The sequence below is a fragment of the Melitaea cinxia genome, chromosome 3 (genome assembly GCF_905220565.1).
Source record: "Melitaea cinxia chromosome 3, ilMelCinx1.1, whole genome shotgun sequence".
Lineage (NCBI taxonomy): Eukaryota > Metazoa > Arthropoda > Insecta > Lepidoptera > Nymphalidae > Melitaea > Melitaea cinxia.
This window is the reverse complement of record NC_059396.1, coordinates 14103404-14122319: the sequence shown is the minus strand read 5'-3', so window position 1 is coordinate 14122319 and position 18916 is coordinate 14103404. Positions and strand designations below refer to the sequence as shown.

At 34.9% G+C, this 18916-nt stretch overlaps 1 long non-coding RNA gene across 1 annotated transcript; it reads right to left on the bottom strand.

Moving 5' to 3' along the window:
• Positions 1-2463: 2463 nt before the first annotated feature.
• On the bottom strand, positions 2464-18854 carry LOC123669547. Its single transcript, XR_006745771.1, has 3 exons — positions 18843-18854; positions 10997-11000; positions 2464-2575 (listed from the first exon to the last, which is right to left on the bottom strand). It is a non-coding gene; the product is annotated as an uncharacterized LOC123669547 (long non-coding RNA).
• Positions 18855-18916: the final 62 nt, after the last annotated feature.

Below are 18916 nucleotides of genomic sequence, written 5' to 3'. Positions count from 1 at the left end.
AATTTACAACAACATAATCAAAATTTAATCGCAATATTTGAACAGCTCCGAAAAGGTAATTTAAAATTAAATCCGGCGAAATGTGTTTTCCTACAAAAAGAGTTACTTTATCTCGGACATATAGTTTCGTCTGACGGAATTCGACCCGACCCAAATAAGTCAAAAATAATAGAAAATCATCCCATTCCAAAATCAGCAGAAGAAGTAAAACGATTCATAGCATTTGCTAACTATTATAGAAAATTTATACCACAATTCGCTAAGTTATGTATACGTTTAAATAAGCTTACGCGCAAAAATGTAATTTTCTCGTGGGACACAAATTGTCAAGAAGCTTTTATAAAAATAAAAGAATCATTAATATCACCACCTTTGTTGCAATATCCCATACTAAACAATGACAACATATTCATATTCAGACTAACGCTTCTGGATATGCAATAGGATCCGTTTTATGTAACCAATACCGCCGACCGGTGGCTTTTGCAAGTCGCACGCTTAATAAAGCTGAATGTAATTACCCGATAGTAGAAAAAGAGTTGTTATCTATTGTATGGTCCATTAAATACTTTCGGCCATATCTATACGGGAGAAAATTTATAGTTGAAACCGACCACAAACCTTTAATATCGCTTTTTAGTACAAGTATGACAAATCCATCTAGTCGTTTGATGAAGTTTAGATTACAGCTGGAAGAGTATGATTTTATAATAGAGTATGTAAGAGGGCGTGATAACGTAGCTGCAGACGCGTTATCTCGTATAAGAGTGACAAGTGACGAATTGAAAGATTTACACGCTAACATTAGGATGATGGTAATGACTAGGCCAATGCGTAATAGAGCAAATAAAGCAACAACGCAAAATCAATCGGATGATGAGGCTTCAAATTACGATTGGTCTGATCAACCAAGAGTGGTAGAAGTTTTCAGAAAACCGAAGGATTATGTGGAGTTAAATTTTGTTAGCAAGACAAACTGGCAGAAGTGTTAAAGTGGTGTGACAGAAGAAAACAAGTATTTTGCGTATTTACCAAATGAAAAAATATTATTTGTAAAACCAGGGGCTCAATCACAATGTACACGACGTGTCTTTGCGAGGGATCTGTGTTTAATTAGTAAAAAATTAAAAATAAATAATTTATATATTGTACGTACAAATGAAAATATAGAAATTATAAAGAAGTTAAGTAAATGTATAAATAAAAGTAAAGAATGGTCCGGACTAAGATTACACGTAATACAAGGCGTAAGGAAAATAATATCAAATGACGACAAACGCGTTATCTTCAATGGCTATCACTTGTTGGCCACAAGTGGACATGCTGGAATTCGACGTATGATTAATAATATTAGACAGAAATATTTTTGGACAGGATTAGAAAAGGATGTGACGGAGTTTGTACGAAAATGTGATCTATGCCAACGGCAAAAGCATTTTAAGTACATTAAAGAACTCACGGTGATTACCGAAACCAGTGGGTCATCATTTGATCGTATTCTTGTAGATTTAGTAGGTCCTTTAGATGGAGATTTATATAACTGTACTTATATACTTACTGTTCAGTGCAATTTAACGAAATTTATACAGGCTTGTCCGCTCGAAAACAAGGAAACAAACACCGTAGCATCAACATTGGTAAGTAAATTTATTTTACAGCATGGCATACCTTGAGAAATTTTAAGTGACAGAGGCACCGAGTTCGTTTCGCAAACAATGCGTGAGGTTTGTAAAATTTTAAATATCAAACCTATGTTTTCTACCCCTTATCACCACGAGACAATAGGATCTTTAGAAAATAATCGCAAACATTTAATATCATTTCTCAGAATTCAGACTAAAAATGAACCACGCGAGTGGAGTACATGGCTACCATATTGGTGTTTTGCCTATAATACTACAGTACATACTGAAACCAAATATACTCCATATGAATTAGTTTATGGAAAACCTTGTAACATCCCTAGTAACTTAGTAAACTCTTTAGAGCCATTAAATAATTATTCAAGTTATCCTATATACGAACTTAAGTTTCGCTTACAAAAGTCTCAAATGCAAGCGAGAGAAAATTTATCTAAATCTAAGGATATGCGAAAATTAAGATATGATGGTTATGTTAATCCTATCTCATACAAAAAAGGAGATTTTGTTTTAATAAGAAATGAAAATAGAAAAAAGTTTGATCATCTTTATATTGGATCATATTTAGTTGTTAAGGAAATGAACCCTAATGTAATAATTTTATACAAGTGCAGAGAAAACTGTACACAAAAACAACACTAAGTTGTATTATAATTAAGCATATATCTTCTTCCCTTTACTTAGTACTTATTTAGATAAGTGGTATAAGTTGATCAACCTATGTAACGACGTTTTTATTCAAAAAAAAAAAAAAATACTAATGTAATTTTACTTAATTTTTTTTTTGTTTCTATAGTATGTTGTATACGTTCTAAGCATGTAGTATAGGTATGTTGTGTACCTTATAAGCCTTATATTTAAATGTCAGTAATAAACATGCAGTTTTGCTATGAATACGTCTTTTTAAATTAACACTCCTCAGTCCCATCCGTACACTACCCTGATCTGGACCGGACCGGGACCTGATCCAGTATGCCTTACCATACTTGATTATATTTTACATCAGGCTATCCTGATCTGAAACGGACCGGGTCCTGATCCAGTATGCCTTACCATACTTGATTATATTTTACATCAGGCTATCTTGATCAGGACCGGACCGGGTCCTGATTCAGTATGCCTTACCATACTTGATTATATTTTACATCAGGATATCCTTGTCTGGACCAGACCTGGTGCTGATAGAGCTTGCCGGATCTGACATGCCTCATTCTATCCTGATCCGGTCCAGATACATCATCTGGTTGAGCCCGATCTTTTTTCTAGTCGGGAGCAAGCTAGTGCTGTGACCGTTGCACCAACGCGCCGTTATGTACTTAGGTATACCCGAACTTTATTTTATTTATTTCAATTGCAGTAACCATTATGAAGTACACTATATGTACATACATGATATGTTCAAAGTACTACTAAAATTAAATCGCTTTACGAGTAATTTTGATACATCACTGAGTAGTAAAAACACGAGTAGGTATAAATTATTTTTAGTGCCTACTCTTTATACTCTATATACTTATGATATATCAGAATCTATTCAATTTTCCAAAATATTTTTTTAAGCTTGTTGACTTATTGTTTGTACTGTCCCTTGTGTTTAGAAGTTGAAAAATTTCAATTGATTAATTTAAAATAATAATAAATATTTCTAACATAACCTAACCTAATATTTTTATTTTGTTATTTTTTTTCGAGAATGTAGATTTTTTTATGTTCGTTAAGTGTGCATTATTGCGAAATAAATATTTTCATTTCATTTGAGAATTAAGTTACTAAAATTAAGATTTTAAATTAAATAAAGATTTAAATTTTAAACTTAAGAGTTTATCTATCTTCCTCGCCTACTCACCCATATCCATCCAACCATTCAAAATTATCCATTAAGCTCCACGCCGTATAAGCTCTAATATCTGATCCTTCTTCCACAGCATCAAGCGTCGCGTCGAGATAATCTCTATAATAAGCTACTCGATGATCATCTTCAAGACCGTTTCGGGTTGAAAAACCGTTGTCGGTTATAAATATAGGAGGATTGTCGTAGTCTTCTCGAAGTTTCGTCAGTAGCTTGTAGAAGCCCCATGGAACTACCTAATCAAATTGTTAAACAGATGAAGCGTCTGAGTCATACTATCACTTGAATCTATGCATGCATTCACTCACCTTTAACCAGGAATTATTTGCTGATTCCCATGTACTATTTGTATATAAAACAGCTCCGAGATCATCAAGCTGAGACGGAGAATTATGATATCCATTAACAGAGTCATTTCTATAGACTACGTATGAACTATAATGATTTAATCCGTAAAAATCGTTAGTGGGATTTTATTACATATGCGAATACCATAATCTATAAAGGAGACGTTAACTTTGCGCAGTCGGAATCGGAAACGAGGTTATATTTGGTTATTTCTTCTCGTGTTTACACTGCGATTAATACTATTTATGTCAAAAAAATCAATATTCTTATGAATATACGTAATAATCAACATCATCAATCAATACTATATGTATATATTATCTTTATGTATATAATATATTTATTATGTATATATTATAATATATTATTATAAAAATGTAACGGATCGCTGTCTGTACATGGAAGATATATGAGAAACAATATTATTGGGACCTTTATCGAGGCAAATAACACTGATTGTTAGAATTTTTGTCTGTTTGTCTGTGCGTTTGTGCAGGCTAATCTCAGAAACAGCTTATCCGATTTGGATGTGATTTTTACTCATATATTATGGCAAGCTTAGCTTAACATTTAGTGTTTGTTTCATGTCAATCGGTTCATAAATAAAAATGTTATGTCAATTTAAAGAATCACCTTGAAAATGTAAATACCCAAGCGGCGGTGTTTGTAATCCAAAATAAACCAAAAGATACATATATCCAAAAAAATGCTGTCTAAAGTCACTATTTCGCGCGGACGAAATCGTAGGCACAGCTAGTGTTATAAATAGTATCTGGGTGACCGAGCTTAGCTCGGTACTTTTTAGTAAATCATATTTAAATACGAATAACATATTGATAAAATATGAATAATATTTTCCGATTTTACCGACATAATAATAAAAAATATGTACTGGTTCTAAACATTTTTGAATACCTATCATATCAAAAATCGACCGCTCCAGCGGGGTTCGAACCCGCGTCTCCGACTGACCGTGTCGGCGCTCTAGCCAGTTAAGCTATGGAACGATGTACCCCCGTAGATCGAAATTTTTGATATGATGATTTTTATATTCGGTTTAAGCGAACCGTGGCGCCGTCTTTAGTGAGCTCTTTACAGAAACCCGTAACTATTCAAAGTTTCATATTACAATGAAAATCTTTGACAGGAGACGACACCGTGCTATTTTGTAATATCTACGATTTTATTTTTGTGTTACCCCACACATTAGGAATTCTATACATTTTTGAATATCATATCAAAAATTAAACGCTCCAGCGGGGTCCGAACACGCGTCTCCGACTGACCGTGTCGACGCTCTAGCCAATTAAGCTATGGAACGATGTACCCGCTAGATCGAAATTTTTGATATGATGATTTTTATATTCGGTTTTAGCGCTAAGAGCTCCGACATACTAGATATTATGCACTGGTTATTTAAATAAAAAATCATTATTGCAATTAGAAAAAAGGGTACAAAATAATCGAACTAGAGACATGGGGATTTGAACCGTGACCGTGGTCTTCTTGATCGATCCCGACCGGCTGATTTATTGATAATTGCGAAATTTACCTTCGTATTCTAACGATATTGTACACAAAAACACAAAAATAATGAATATATCACAACTTTACGTATACAATACGTGCATTCTAATCAAAAAAATTAAATCAGGTTCCGTGCAGTCGGAAATGAGTATTTATGAGAGATCGCATATTTCGAATTTAAGGAACAAATATAAACTTCATATTGATAATGTAAGAACAAATTATGGTAAAAAAACAATTCTGTTTGAAGGAGTACAGCTGTTTAATAAACTACCAAGTGTAATAAAACTATGTGATAATATGAACATATTTAAAACCAAACTAAAAAATCATATTATATCCTCACTATAGTAAATAAGAAAGCCTTCCAACGGCCCAGATGTTAAAACTGTATTCTTGCAAATGTATAAAAATGTCATTGTATCTTATTTTAAGTGAGTGTTAAATTCTTATGAGAAATAAAGTTCTTTAAACCTAAACCTAGTGAAGATAGAAAGAGAGAGAGAGTTACGTTTTGTACGTGTTTACGGGGGCTGATACACACACACCCTTTTTATTTATTACATTACTAGCTGCCCGGACAGACTTTTTTCTGTCAAAAGATAATACATTTTTATTTACATACATTTTTTATTATTTTTTTTTATATTATTATATTAATCTTTCCGTGGGCCTTAAGGAACATACAAAAAAAAATAAGCCAAATTGGTCGAGCCATTCTCGAGTTATGCGCTTAGTAACATTCATTTATATTTATATAGATACTAAACCTCCTGAAAAGCTATCTATCTGAAAGAACGCAAAAAGTTAAAATAAACAGTGTCATCAGTGATGAGGCGAATCTTACGTATGGAGTACCACAGGGTAGTATATTGGGCCCCACTCTTTTCTTGATATACGTTAATGACCTCTGTAATCTTAAAATACCAAACTGCAAAATTGAATCATATGCAGATGACACTGTCCTTCTCGTCCATGGTAAAAATTGGACTGAGACGCGTGGACATAGCGAAATTGCTCTCACTGTCGTGACAAGTTGGTTGTCTAACAACATCCTGACTTTAAATTTGGGTAAGACTGTGTTTATGACATTTGGCTGCAAGCGCTCCTTACCCTCCAATTCCTTCTCTATAACCGCACATAAATGCTATCTCGGACATGGTATTTGCAGCTGTAGCAATATAACTCGCTCTTGCATTGTAAAATATCTAGGTGTACTCGTTGATGAAAATCTTACCTGAAAGAATCAGATACAAGCTATTGCCTCCCGGTTGCGTAAACTTACGTACATCTTTAGACAATTAAGATCAAATGCTAGTTTCCAAATTATGAAGATGGTTTATTATGCCCTTGTGCAATCGTTACTTGCTTACTGCATACCGGTTTGGGATGGTGCAACCAAGACAATCTTGTTTCAACTGGAAAGAGTGCAGAGATGTATCCTAAAGATTATGATATCGAGACCTATCCGTGTCCCAACAACAGAACTGTACGAGATTTGTGGCGTATAAATAGTTCGACAATTATTTGTCCTTTGCTCTGTTCTCCGTAAACACAAATTCACCCCATTTGATGAACGGTTTTTGTCAGGAAAACGGAGTTGTGATAGCGTATGCCCTGTACAATTTTGTCACAGAGTCTCTTCATTTCGTCAGTATTATTATTTGAGTCCCATACTGTACAATAAAATTAATAAACAATTAAATATTTACCCCCTAACTTATCGTGTATGTAAGTCTAAATTGACAAACTGGTTATTGAAATTAAATGATAATCAAACGGAAAAACTTTTGGTCACTGTAACCTAGCTAGACATTTTTAGTGTTTTTATAAGTGAACAAAGTGAAACGTATCCACATATTCTAACAAACACACATACACACACACATACACACACACATACACACATACACACACACACACACACACACACACACACAAAAACATTTCGTACTTACACACAACACACGTTTCTAAATACCACATCATGCATCCCTTTTTATTATCTTTGTTTTATCATAGTTATTTTATTGTTATTTGATCTTTATTATTCCTGGTTTCATTGTATTTATGTTTATGTTTTGTAACATTTGGTCATCTTTGTGATACGACGCTTTGTGAGGAGGGCGTTAATGACTGCGACACAGTTTTATACTAATGTAGTTATTATCGTTACAAATTGTTTTTGTTATGTACCAAATATTTGTAATAAATAAATAAATAAAAATAAAATAATTTTTATTAAAAAATTTGTTCACTTATGTAGGTGAGAAAGTACAAAAAACAAATTCATTCAGAATTCGCTAGGTAGTTTTGTGGATAGCCTCAATTGTTGAGAAGGTCGAGAAGTTGAAAAATTCGGATCTTTAACAATGTTGCCCACGGCTGCGATGATTTTTACTAGGACGACCCCAAGGAACACGTGTTGATGTTGGCACATTGTGTACCGAGTCTGCTGTCTCAAATTTATTGATAAAATTCTTAATAGAGTCTCATAAGGACGAATATGTTGGCAAAAATATCCAGAATTTTACGAAATATAACATTTAAAGAACCACTATTTTTATAGTCAATTTTTATTATTTTAGTGCGATTTTTTTTTTAATTCATGATTCAATTTAACTGTTGGATTTAATAATGGATATAAGGATTAAAAGCACTGTAGATTTTGCCAATGTCAGGTAGAATAGAAAAGACACGAAGGAGAATGATCGGTGTGGTTAAGATTGGCGTTTGTAGATAGGGGTGAAAGAGGGGATGGAAATTTGTATAGAAATTCGTCATTTTTTAATCATCGTCATTTTTCGTCGTTTCAATTGGGCTTCACCCCCATTGGTGATTAAAATTTTGTAGGAAAGTGCGTATTCTTTTGCGTTAATCTTTATGTAACTGCTTCTGAAATTATAAATGTTTATCTTTATTCTTAGACGCGAGCAGGCTGATAAAAAATAAATAAGTTAATAAGTAGAATCTATTTTTAATATAAATTTATCTCAAAAGTTTGTCGATTATACTGGAAGTTAGAAGCACGACATTTTATTATAGGTCGAAGATAGAATTTTGTGCGCCCTTGCTACCTGATATCTGCCAAAGCCAATATGAGTTTTACATCTTATTTGGCCATTATTTACCTGTGTTGGGAGTATACACTAATAAACTTTTACGAGCTTTGTTACGTCTGGTATTCACACAGGTTCATACAGTTATTCTCAGTTATTTGGATGGTGATGTCGAGAACGATGCCTCATTCAATATTGACTTTGGCTTCTATTTTCACAATTGCATGTCTAATGATATTTTCGTTAATTACAAGACATTTTAGAATATACATAATTTAATGATTAGTTTGTTTTATAGTATATTTTGTAACTTTATTAATGTTCTTCGTCGATAGAAAGTGGTACACTCATGTCAGGTTCATATTGATAGTCCAATGTGAGTGTGCGAACGATCTCTTTGTAAACGTACGCAGATTTGCGAGGGGTGCTCGGAGCTGAAATTGATCTCTGAAAAACAGGTAAATCCAATAAGGGGAAATTACAATAACATACTGTCCATAGACATGCATAGGCTGGCTACGTACTCCAATTCAACTGAGGTAGGGCACAGCAGGAATTTCCTGCTCAAAATATGGAGCAGCCCGACTGGGGTAGTACCTCGACCTTACAGAAGATCACAGCAAAATAATACTGTTTTCAAACAGTATTGTGTTCCTGTTGGTGAGTAAGGTGACCAGAGCTCCTGGGGGGATTGGGGATTGGGTCGGCAAAGCGCTTGCGATGCTTCTGGTGTTGCAGGCGTCTATAAGCTACGGTAATCGCTTACCATCAGGTGAGCCGTACGCTTGTTTGCTGACCTAGTGACATAAAAAAAATTAACTAAAATTTAAAAACTGATAGGATAGTAGATTGGAAGGCTTGTAAGATGGAATTACATGAAGCTTAATTTAATAAGGTAGTTCATATTTTAAATTTGTATTTAAATTATTCCAATTGTGCATACTCGATCAAAGTAATAAAATGTTTCTATTTCTCTTTTTTTTCTGTTTTTCTTTCTTTCTTATGTGACTTTTAAACTAATTCATTTTATCTGGTGATATCTAAATCGTTTTTATTAATAATTAGCGGACCCGACAGACTTTGTTCTGTCAAAAAGATTTGGAATGTGGCAGTTTTTTGTTCCTACCTATTTTATAGTCGGCGCAAAAAATTCTCCTGAACAGACCCGTCACCCTGATGATAGGGTGGTGTGTGAGGTTCAGCTCGGGTGACCAAAGCATCTTCGCTTCCACGAACTTTGGCCACTCTTCTGTGACCCAATTAAAAACCCCGACTGGGATGTCTGCTAGAGGGCTTTAAAATCAGTACTAATCAGATCTATATATAGCTCTTACATTTTTTGACTATTCAATTTGGTCGGAGTCGCGATATTATCACTTTTGTTGAGTTTCGGAACGCGACATTAGATCGTCCAACGCGAACACGCACACTGTTTTGATAGATATAATTGAATTTGAACATTGTGCAACGATAATAAAGTGCAAATTGACTCTTTGACGTTAGGAATACACTTAAATTGCTTAGACAACAGTGAGTACTTGTAATTTAATATGAACTTTATTGAATGGCAATAAAGTTCAAATTGACTCTACATTTAAGTTAGAAAACGTTTGTATGGAAAAAAGAAAAGGGCTGTTTTTAGGGTTTCCCCGGAAATTATTCGAATTTTTTTCACCGTAAAAACCATCCTTGGGCTTCAACAAACATTTAAAAAAAAGAATTGTTAAAATTGGTCCAGGCGTTGTTGAGTTATGCGCTTACTAACATATTTTACGATTCATTTTTATATATAAGACTAGAGGAGTTGCTGTGTCGTAGTACAAATACTAGCAGAAAAAGTGAGCGAAACGGAAAATAAATCAAAAAGAAAAGTGGATAGCAGCAGCTTAAGACGGCGAAAGTAAGTAGTATAATAGCCTTAATTTCAGTATTGATAATAAGAGAGAATACAGGCATTTGGAAATTGGTAAATGTTTTTGACACAATAATATATTATCTTAATTAGTAATTTGAAATATAAAATTTTTTACTTGTGAAATTTATCCTAATTTAATAATAATAATAAAAAAAAATCGTATTTTATTAAGAATTTCATATAAACTAATGGTCGCCCAGAGGTCGAAATTCGACAATAATTAAAAATTTAAGAAGAAGAAGAAATATATTTTATTGTGTATGCAAGTTGACATACATAGGTATCTTAAAAATTAAACTTAAAAAACAATAATATGGACAAAGGCGGTCTTATCGCTAGGTAAGCGATTTCTTCCAGACAACCTAGGGGTAGAGGAGATTTTAAAACAATATAGAGAAGGATCATCAAATAGGCAAAACAAAGTGAACCCTACAATCTAATAATAATAATATAAATAAATAATAAACATATAAATAAAAACACAAATGTAAATTCAAGAAAACAAAAAAATTATGAAAATAAAGAACCTGTTTAAATTTTTCAATTTGACTATTAGTTCATAACTCGAGTGGAGCTATGGTCATGCACCTAGCAAATAGGCATATCATAGGCGAAATTATAAGCGAAAACAATGAAGCAGTAATACGTACAGCTAAACATTACTGAGTAATTTTAAAAGCCACAGATTAAAAAAAAATGTTGAGAAGAAAACGAGGTTCTTTAATTTATTTATTTATTTATTTATTTAACAATTTTTTATACGTACAAGATTATACACAATATTTTGTCATGGAGACACACGTATAATGGGTGTGCTTATCCCTGTGAGAGATTTCTTCCAGCACACCCAATCTTCCAGCACACCCAACTTCTTTAACCGACTTAACTGTAAAATTCAGGTGACTCGGTTACTGAAACGACATGCAAAAAACCGCTAGTTTGAAGGTCATCTTTTAGCGATGTAGCAGTGTCGATTTTCAAATCAATTTTTAATAATATCGCGTCAATATTTCACATTTTATAAATTTAATAAATACGAAATACTTTACATTTTTTTCATTTATCAATATTTCATCCGAGAAGAAATATTTATATTGAAACGTTTATTTCACTCGATTGTTTTGTCAATTATCAACCTAGGTAAAAATAATGATAAACAAACAATTTGTTCCGATGTAATTCCTCATGTGGTTATTGAGAAAATAATATCTAGCCGTACTATATTAATGTACTGTGTGGCTACGGTACTAAAGAATATAGCCACCCCCTCTCTTCCCGTGGGTGTCGTAAGAGGCGACTAAGGGATAACACAGTTCCGCTACCACCTTGGAACTTAAAAAGCCGACCGGTGGCGGGATAACCATCCAACTGCTAGCTTTGAAATACACAGGCCGAAGACGAGCAGTAGCTTCTTCGGTGCGACAAGCCAGCACTGCGGTCACCAACCTGTCTGCCCAGCGTGGTGACTATGGGCAAAACACATGAGTTCACGTTGTTTTTGGCGTGAACTTGTGGAGGCCTATGTCCAGCAGTGGACTATATAGGCGGGTTGGTGACCGATAGTTAATATATTTAGATTATAATATCGATTTTGATATCACAATTAAATGGAAATTTAATTACAAGTTGTCAGCCATTTTGATATTTTTTTAATAGACTTTTTCCCATACAATCATCGTCCTTACGTCAAACTATTAAAGTATCCTAAGTTACTCCTTACTACTTCAGCTATCTGCCAGTGAAATTCCGTCAAAATCGGTCCAGTAGTTTCAGAGATTTGCCGGAACAAACAGACAGAGAGACAAAAATTGTAAGAGATGTTATTTTAGTATATGTACCGTGTATACATCCATATGCATTTAGTAAAAAGCGGTTATTTTAATATTACAAACAGACACTCCAATTTTATTTGTTTGTATAGCTGTAAAAAAGGTAATATAGGTACATATTATATATAAGAGATTTTATACCTATATGTATATTAGCTTATCACGATATCTCTGGAACCATAAGGACTTGAAATTTGGTAGGAATATTCCTTTTGCCGAGTAGAGGTCAGCTAAGAACGGATTTTAAGAAATTCCACCCACAAGAGGTTCGTTAACAATGGGAAATTCCCGTTTTTAAACTATAGTTCGCTGCTATCGATTTGTAGCTCCGAAACTATTAAACAATTTTTATCAAGTTTTGTAAGCATCTGTAATTTGGTCTAACTTGGAAGATGGTAGTTTTTATCTCAATTGGACCCGGTAGGTGGCGCTGCTATCGGTATGTAGTTCCGAACTACTGAACCAATTTTTATCAAGTTTTGTAAGCATCTGTAATTTGGTCTGACTTGGAAGATATGGTAGTTTTGATCTCAATTGAACCCGGTAGGTGGCGCTGCTATCGGTATGTAACTCCAAAACTACTGAACCAATTTTTATCAAATTTTGTCAGCATCTGTTATTTACTTGGGTAGTTTTTATTTCAATCGGACCTGGGAGGTGGCGCTGCTATCGGTATGTAAGCTATTAATTTGGTAGCTGTTCTCCGGGCAGGACGTCTGCCGGCTACTGCTGGCTATTCGGCCAACATTTTGTATCTATATATATATATGTTCGGGCATCCGCGGTGCCATCTGCCGACAAGTTAAGGAGGCAGACGGTGGCGCTTTACTCGTTATTTAAGACGGTTAAAAGTTAACACTAACCAATCAGATTGTATAAATTAAATTAAAAATACCATTCACATTTTTGTAACTACTAACTAACGAACGAGGAATAAAACGCTAAAACAAAACGATTACAAGTTTTCTTTATAATATTTCGCAAATCCATGTAAGGGATAATACGCTGAATTCCCTACATAATTTTGGTCTTCGAGACGGATTTAAAAGAATCGGCGGAGAACGTTCGCAATCTGGAAGGCGCGTATGCAGATTTCAGGACTGTACCTACCAACCAAATACGCATTAAGAGGCCAGGACATCGGAGTAATCATATTATACGCTAAGGATTTCCCGTGTGTCACCTCAGGAGTCAGCTGTGTGCCGGAGCAAGCATAGGCTGTGGTGGTATAATCTTATTTTGCACAAACGTGAGTATCCTTTCCTTCTTTGGACTGCTAAAATGAGTATGGATAGCATTAATAAGCGCGATAAATCTCCATATAAGGGCATCGATGATGAAAATGTCGTGGTTTTAATTCGTGACCTTGCCAAAAAGCGTGGCATTCTCAAAGCGAGACTTACAAAGTTCTCCACTTATTTATCCAGTTGTCGATCTGAACAGCCTACAAATTTAAGTACCGAATTAAAGTTGCGCACCGAGGGGGCTACATCCTTATTTCGTGAATTCAACGATATTCAAAGTAAAATCGAGGAAACTGTTCCCGAGTCCAACCTTGAGGAACAACTATTGCATCGGGAACAATTTGAAAATAGTTTTTACAGTGCCCGGGCTCTTGCCGAGTCGTTGGTAAGTTCAAATTCCACTTTCACTAGCTCACAAGGTCATAGCAATAATCCTAACGCCTTACAATCCATAAGATTACCGACTATAACTATGCCTAAATTTGATGGTTCGTATGAAAATTGGCTCGAATTTAGAGACACGTTTATTTCACTTGTTCACAATTCAAACGAACTTAGTGAAGTACAAAAATTTTATTATTTAAAAACGTCTTTGTTAGACAGCGCATTGCTAATAATAAATACATCGGTCATTCTCCAGTTCGGCGTTCTTTGCCTAATTACCGTGACGTTTTTTATTTTTCACTGATTTGACTTAAACACATTAAAATATGAAACAAATCAAAAATACGAATTCAATAATTATTTTGGCATGTAACAGTTAATTGTGGTTTTCTAGATAATGAGACTTAAAAAATTTATGGGTATGGTAATTAGAAAATTTTTATATTTAATGTAACGGTAATTAGAAAATATACTGTGTGGTTACGGCAGTAAGAATATAGCCACTCCCTCTCTTCCCGTGAGTATTGTAAGAGGTGACTAAGGGATTACACAGTTCCACTACCACCCTGGAACTTGAAAGTGCCGACCGATGGCGGGATAATCATCCAACTACTGGTTTTGAAATACACAGGCCGAAGACGGGCAGCAGCGTCTTAGGTGCAACCAAGCCAGCCCTGCGGTCTCCAACCCGCCTGCCCAGCGTGGTGACTATGGGCAAGACAAGGCAAGACACATGAGTTCACGCCACGTTTTTCTTGAAATATATTCTTTCTTGCCAGGACAAATGTGACTGATCTCATCTTGCTCTACAAAAATTTGGACGTCTTGTTTGGTTTTCTCTACAGTAGTCCCTATATTATTATTATGTAAATACTTTGGTTCTATTTCTTTATCATGACTTTGTTTTGGTTTTGGATGTAGCGTGTTTTATATTTCAGTCTTAATGCTTGCTTCCTGTACTTTTCTTTTGCCCTTCTTAGCTCTATTGTTTTGTCTCAAATATGACATTTCTTTATTTGTTTTCTATACATGCTTTCTAAATAACAATAAGAGTGAGAATTTTTTTACGTATCGGTTTCTCGACAGTTATCTTTGAAGATGGTGAAGTTGGTGAAGTTGGTGTTGAACACAAGGAAGACGCTCGTTCCGTAATATTCACACTTGTATCTTTATTTTCGGTCAAATGCTTATTATTGATTAATAATAAAATAACATACTTTCAGTAGAAGATGATGACAGAGCACTAGATGGACGCGGCGTTGATGTGGTTAAAGAAGGTTTAAAATTTGGTGTCTTCTTCAAGGGAACTAATTCTTTTTCAAAAGAAGTCGACTGCAGAAAAAATTCGTCTTGCTGATTATCTTCTTTTTTTGATTTGGGATTTTCGGGACAATTTTGTACTCTTTTAGTGTACTTTTTAGCGCAACGAGTATGATAAATCATTGAAATGTGGTGTGACAAAGTTTCAAGAGGATCTGTTATATTGTTATCAAGCACCTCTATATCTAAGGTCACTTCTTCCTCGATTGTTTTCAATTTTCCCTATTCCTTTTGTCTTTTATAGTAAGCTCTGAAATTTTCTCTACCTCTTTTTTGAGTTTTCTTCCGGCTTTTGGTGACATTTCGCAGATAGGCAGTATTTTTTTTTTTATTGTACCCTTCTCTCTTTTTTTTTTTTTTTTTGATTGCTAATACAAAAAGGGGCATTTTTAATTCGTTCTCGGCATTGTCGCGCGACAAGCCTTCTATTTTCTTTAACTTCCTCTTTGGTCTTTTTAGGTTTTCCTATCTTATAAATTAAATAATTTGATGAATGGTCAGCATATAATATAGACATATTTACGGACAATAATAATAATAATCTACGAAAACCGCGGTAAACAAGTATTACTTTTTCATACAACGGTAATTATAAACATATGGTAACTAGTATACGGTAATTAGAAAACGATACATTTTCATAAAAATGTTTCAAACCGACACAGTATACAAATTCTAGCTTATTACAACGTACGGAGGCCAAAGTACTGTCTCCATTTACATGATCAACTTCGGTCTATCTTAAAAATGTAGTATTAAAATAAGAACAACGGTAATTAGAAAAGTTTTTAACCAAGGCTACGGTAATTATATACTCACGTGCTTCATTGGCGGTACACTAAACTGAGAGTCATACAACTGCTGATGGACCTCGGTACACACTGAGGAGACGCGATGCGTACGGTAGTGATGTGCCAAATACTTTTATTTAGGGATGTGCACTCGAGAACAGCAGATGTTACGGTAATTAGAAGTTTCCATTGGACATACGATTACTTCATAATAATTATTTGTAGACTGGTTCTATTGAGTTGATATTTTGTTATGCGATACACGCTGTTTAATATCGTTTAAAACGTTGAATGGATCAAAGTAAATCTATACGCTATAAAAATTACAAGCAAGTTTTAAGATTAAGTTGGTGTGCGGACACGCCACGGTAATTAGAGAACAGAGGTTTTTTGAACATAAGTTAAATTAATTTAGTCTTAATTACTTAAAACAGAAGCCAATATTTTTTTTTACAGCTAGGTACGGATGCTATCTAAAATATATAAAAAAGTGCATGATTGAATATTATGATATTACGGTTTAAACAAGCCCGGACACGAAAAATTTGCTAATCGGGGAATGGCCGACATTAGAATTAACATCTGATAATTATATAATCGCATGGGAGCTTTTACAAAATCGTTACAACAATAATAGGTTGTTAATTCAAAATCATATTAAATCTATTTTCAATATTCAATCGTTTGCAAAAGAATCACATATTTTAATAAGAACATTAATTGATTGCACGTTAAAGAATTTAAGAGCTTTGAAGTTATTAGGCGAACCGGCTGACACTTGGGATACGCTAATTATATACATTTTGGTGTCTAAACTAGATAAAATCACTGAACGCGAGTGGGAACAACACAAAGGCAATCTGTATGCTAGCGATAGTCATATAAAGTTATCGCTAAACCACCTAATACAATTTCTAAATAGTCGAGCTGATATGTTAGAAACTTTGCAAGCATCACATAGCAAAGATCCGACTGAAGTTAAAAAACAAAATATTAATTATCACCATCACAGGTCACATTGTAACGTTTCTACCAATAACGGACAAGATCAACCAACTACTAAGTTTTACAGGCCTTGTGTAATGTGCAAACTTACACACCCGCTTTATTCTTGTACTAAGTTCATAGAAGCTAATTTAAACACTAAATTAAAACTAATACGCGATAATAACCTTTGCAAAAATTGCTTGCATTCAGGGCATACTGTGGATCAGTGTAAATTCGGCCACTGCAAAAGATGTAATAAGAAACATAATACACTTATTCATACTGACAATTTACATTCAACCTCCGTAACGATGCAGTCGTCAATGCAAACTGATGAGTTGAGAGCTATAGACCCGAGCCGTCGCAGCGCGACACTACTCGCCGCTCAATCCTTTTCTATAAATCACGCACACATGGGGATCGAGCCTATCGATACGAATGATCCACAAACAAAATCACTTGCGTCTCATTCACATGCATTGCAACCTGTATTGCTGTCGACTGCAGTCATCGAAGTGGCAAGCGACAATCGTATATACATCGCACGCGCTTTATTGGACAGTGGTAGTCAGCGCTGTTTTGTTACAAAATCATTTTGTGATTTAATAAACGCAAAATTAATACAGTCCGCTCACGAGATTAGAGGTGTAGGTAATTCAGTTACGCAATGTAGTGAAAGATGCGAGCTGACAATAAAATCGCGCATAAATGCCTACACTACAACCATTCAATGTTTTGTACTACCAGAAATTACGTGTAAGGTCCCAGTTATTGATAATTTCTCACACAAACATTTCTGTATTCCAGACAACATTCAATTGGCGGATCCACAGTTTTTGCAGTCTCAAAATATAGACATTCTGATCGGCGCAGACATATTTTGGGACTTGCTTACTAACGGTAAAATAAGGCTACATAATGGACCTTATTTACATAATACATTATTCGGCTGGGTAATATCAGGTCCCATACATTACAATTCACGCAACCAATTTGGCCATATCCAGTGCAACTACTCAAGCACATTAGACACATTGTTACGACAGGTCTGGGAACTGGAGGAGCTACCCAAGCATCAGGGCGCACGGACTGATGAGGAGCAAGCGTGCGAGAATCATTTCGTCACAACCACTACGCGAAACAGTGACGGTAGGTTCTGCGTTTGTATTCCGTTTAAACGGTCACCTGAGGTCTTGGGAGACACGTTTCCTCAAGCAGAACGATGCTTTTTGATGCTGGAAAAACGATTACAACGTTCAGAAACGTACAAAAAACTTTATAGCGATTTTATGCATGAATATGAAAATATGGGGCATATGACTAAGATCACATCTTATAGCAACCCACACTATTTCATGCCTCATCATGGGGTTTTGCGTGAACATAGTGTAACTACGAAGTTGCGTGTAGTATTTGACGCCAGCGCCACTTCGAGCTCAGGCTTATCTCTCAACGACATCCAGCGTGTAGGAGAGCCCATACAAGGTGACTTACTAGCTATCCTTTTACGCTTCAGGCAACACCGGTATGTGGCGTGCGCTGACGTTGAGAAGATGTACCGGCAGGTGCTGGTTGAGGAGCAGCAGCGTCATCTACAACTTATTCTCTGGCGAGACGATCCTTCGCAGCCGCTCGGTATTTACCGTCTAAACACCGTCACTTATGGTACAGCATCTGCTCCTTTTTTGAGTATACGTTGTTTAAAACAGCTGGGCACCGAAAGTGCTGATCCTGACGTCCAGAGAATAATAAAAGAAGATTTTTTCGTTGACGATCTTATTACTGGCGATGACGACCTGACGAAATTATTGTATTTATGCAATGAAACTGCCAAAACATTGATGTCAGGTTGTTTTCCACTTCGAAAGTGGACCTTTAATTTTTCACAAGAAAATCTCCACGCATCAAATAATTATAACGCATTAAATGAATTATCTTTTAACAATAACAGTAGTAATAAAACATTAGGCTGGTTTAATAAGACAGACGAACTTCATTTTAATACACAAATTGATTTTAATGA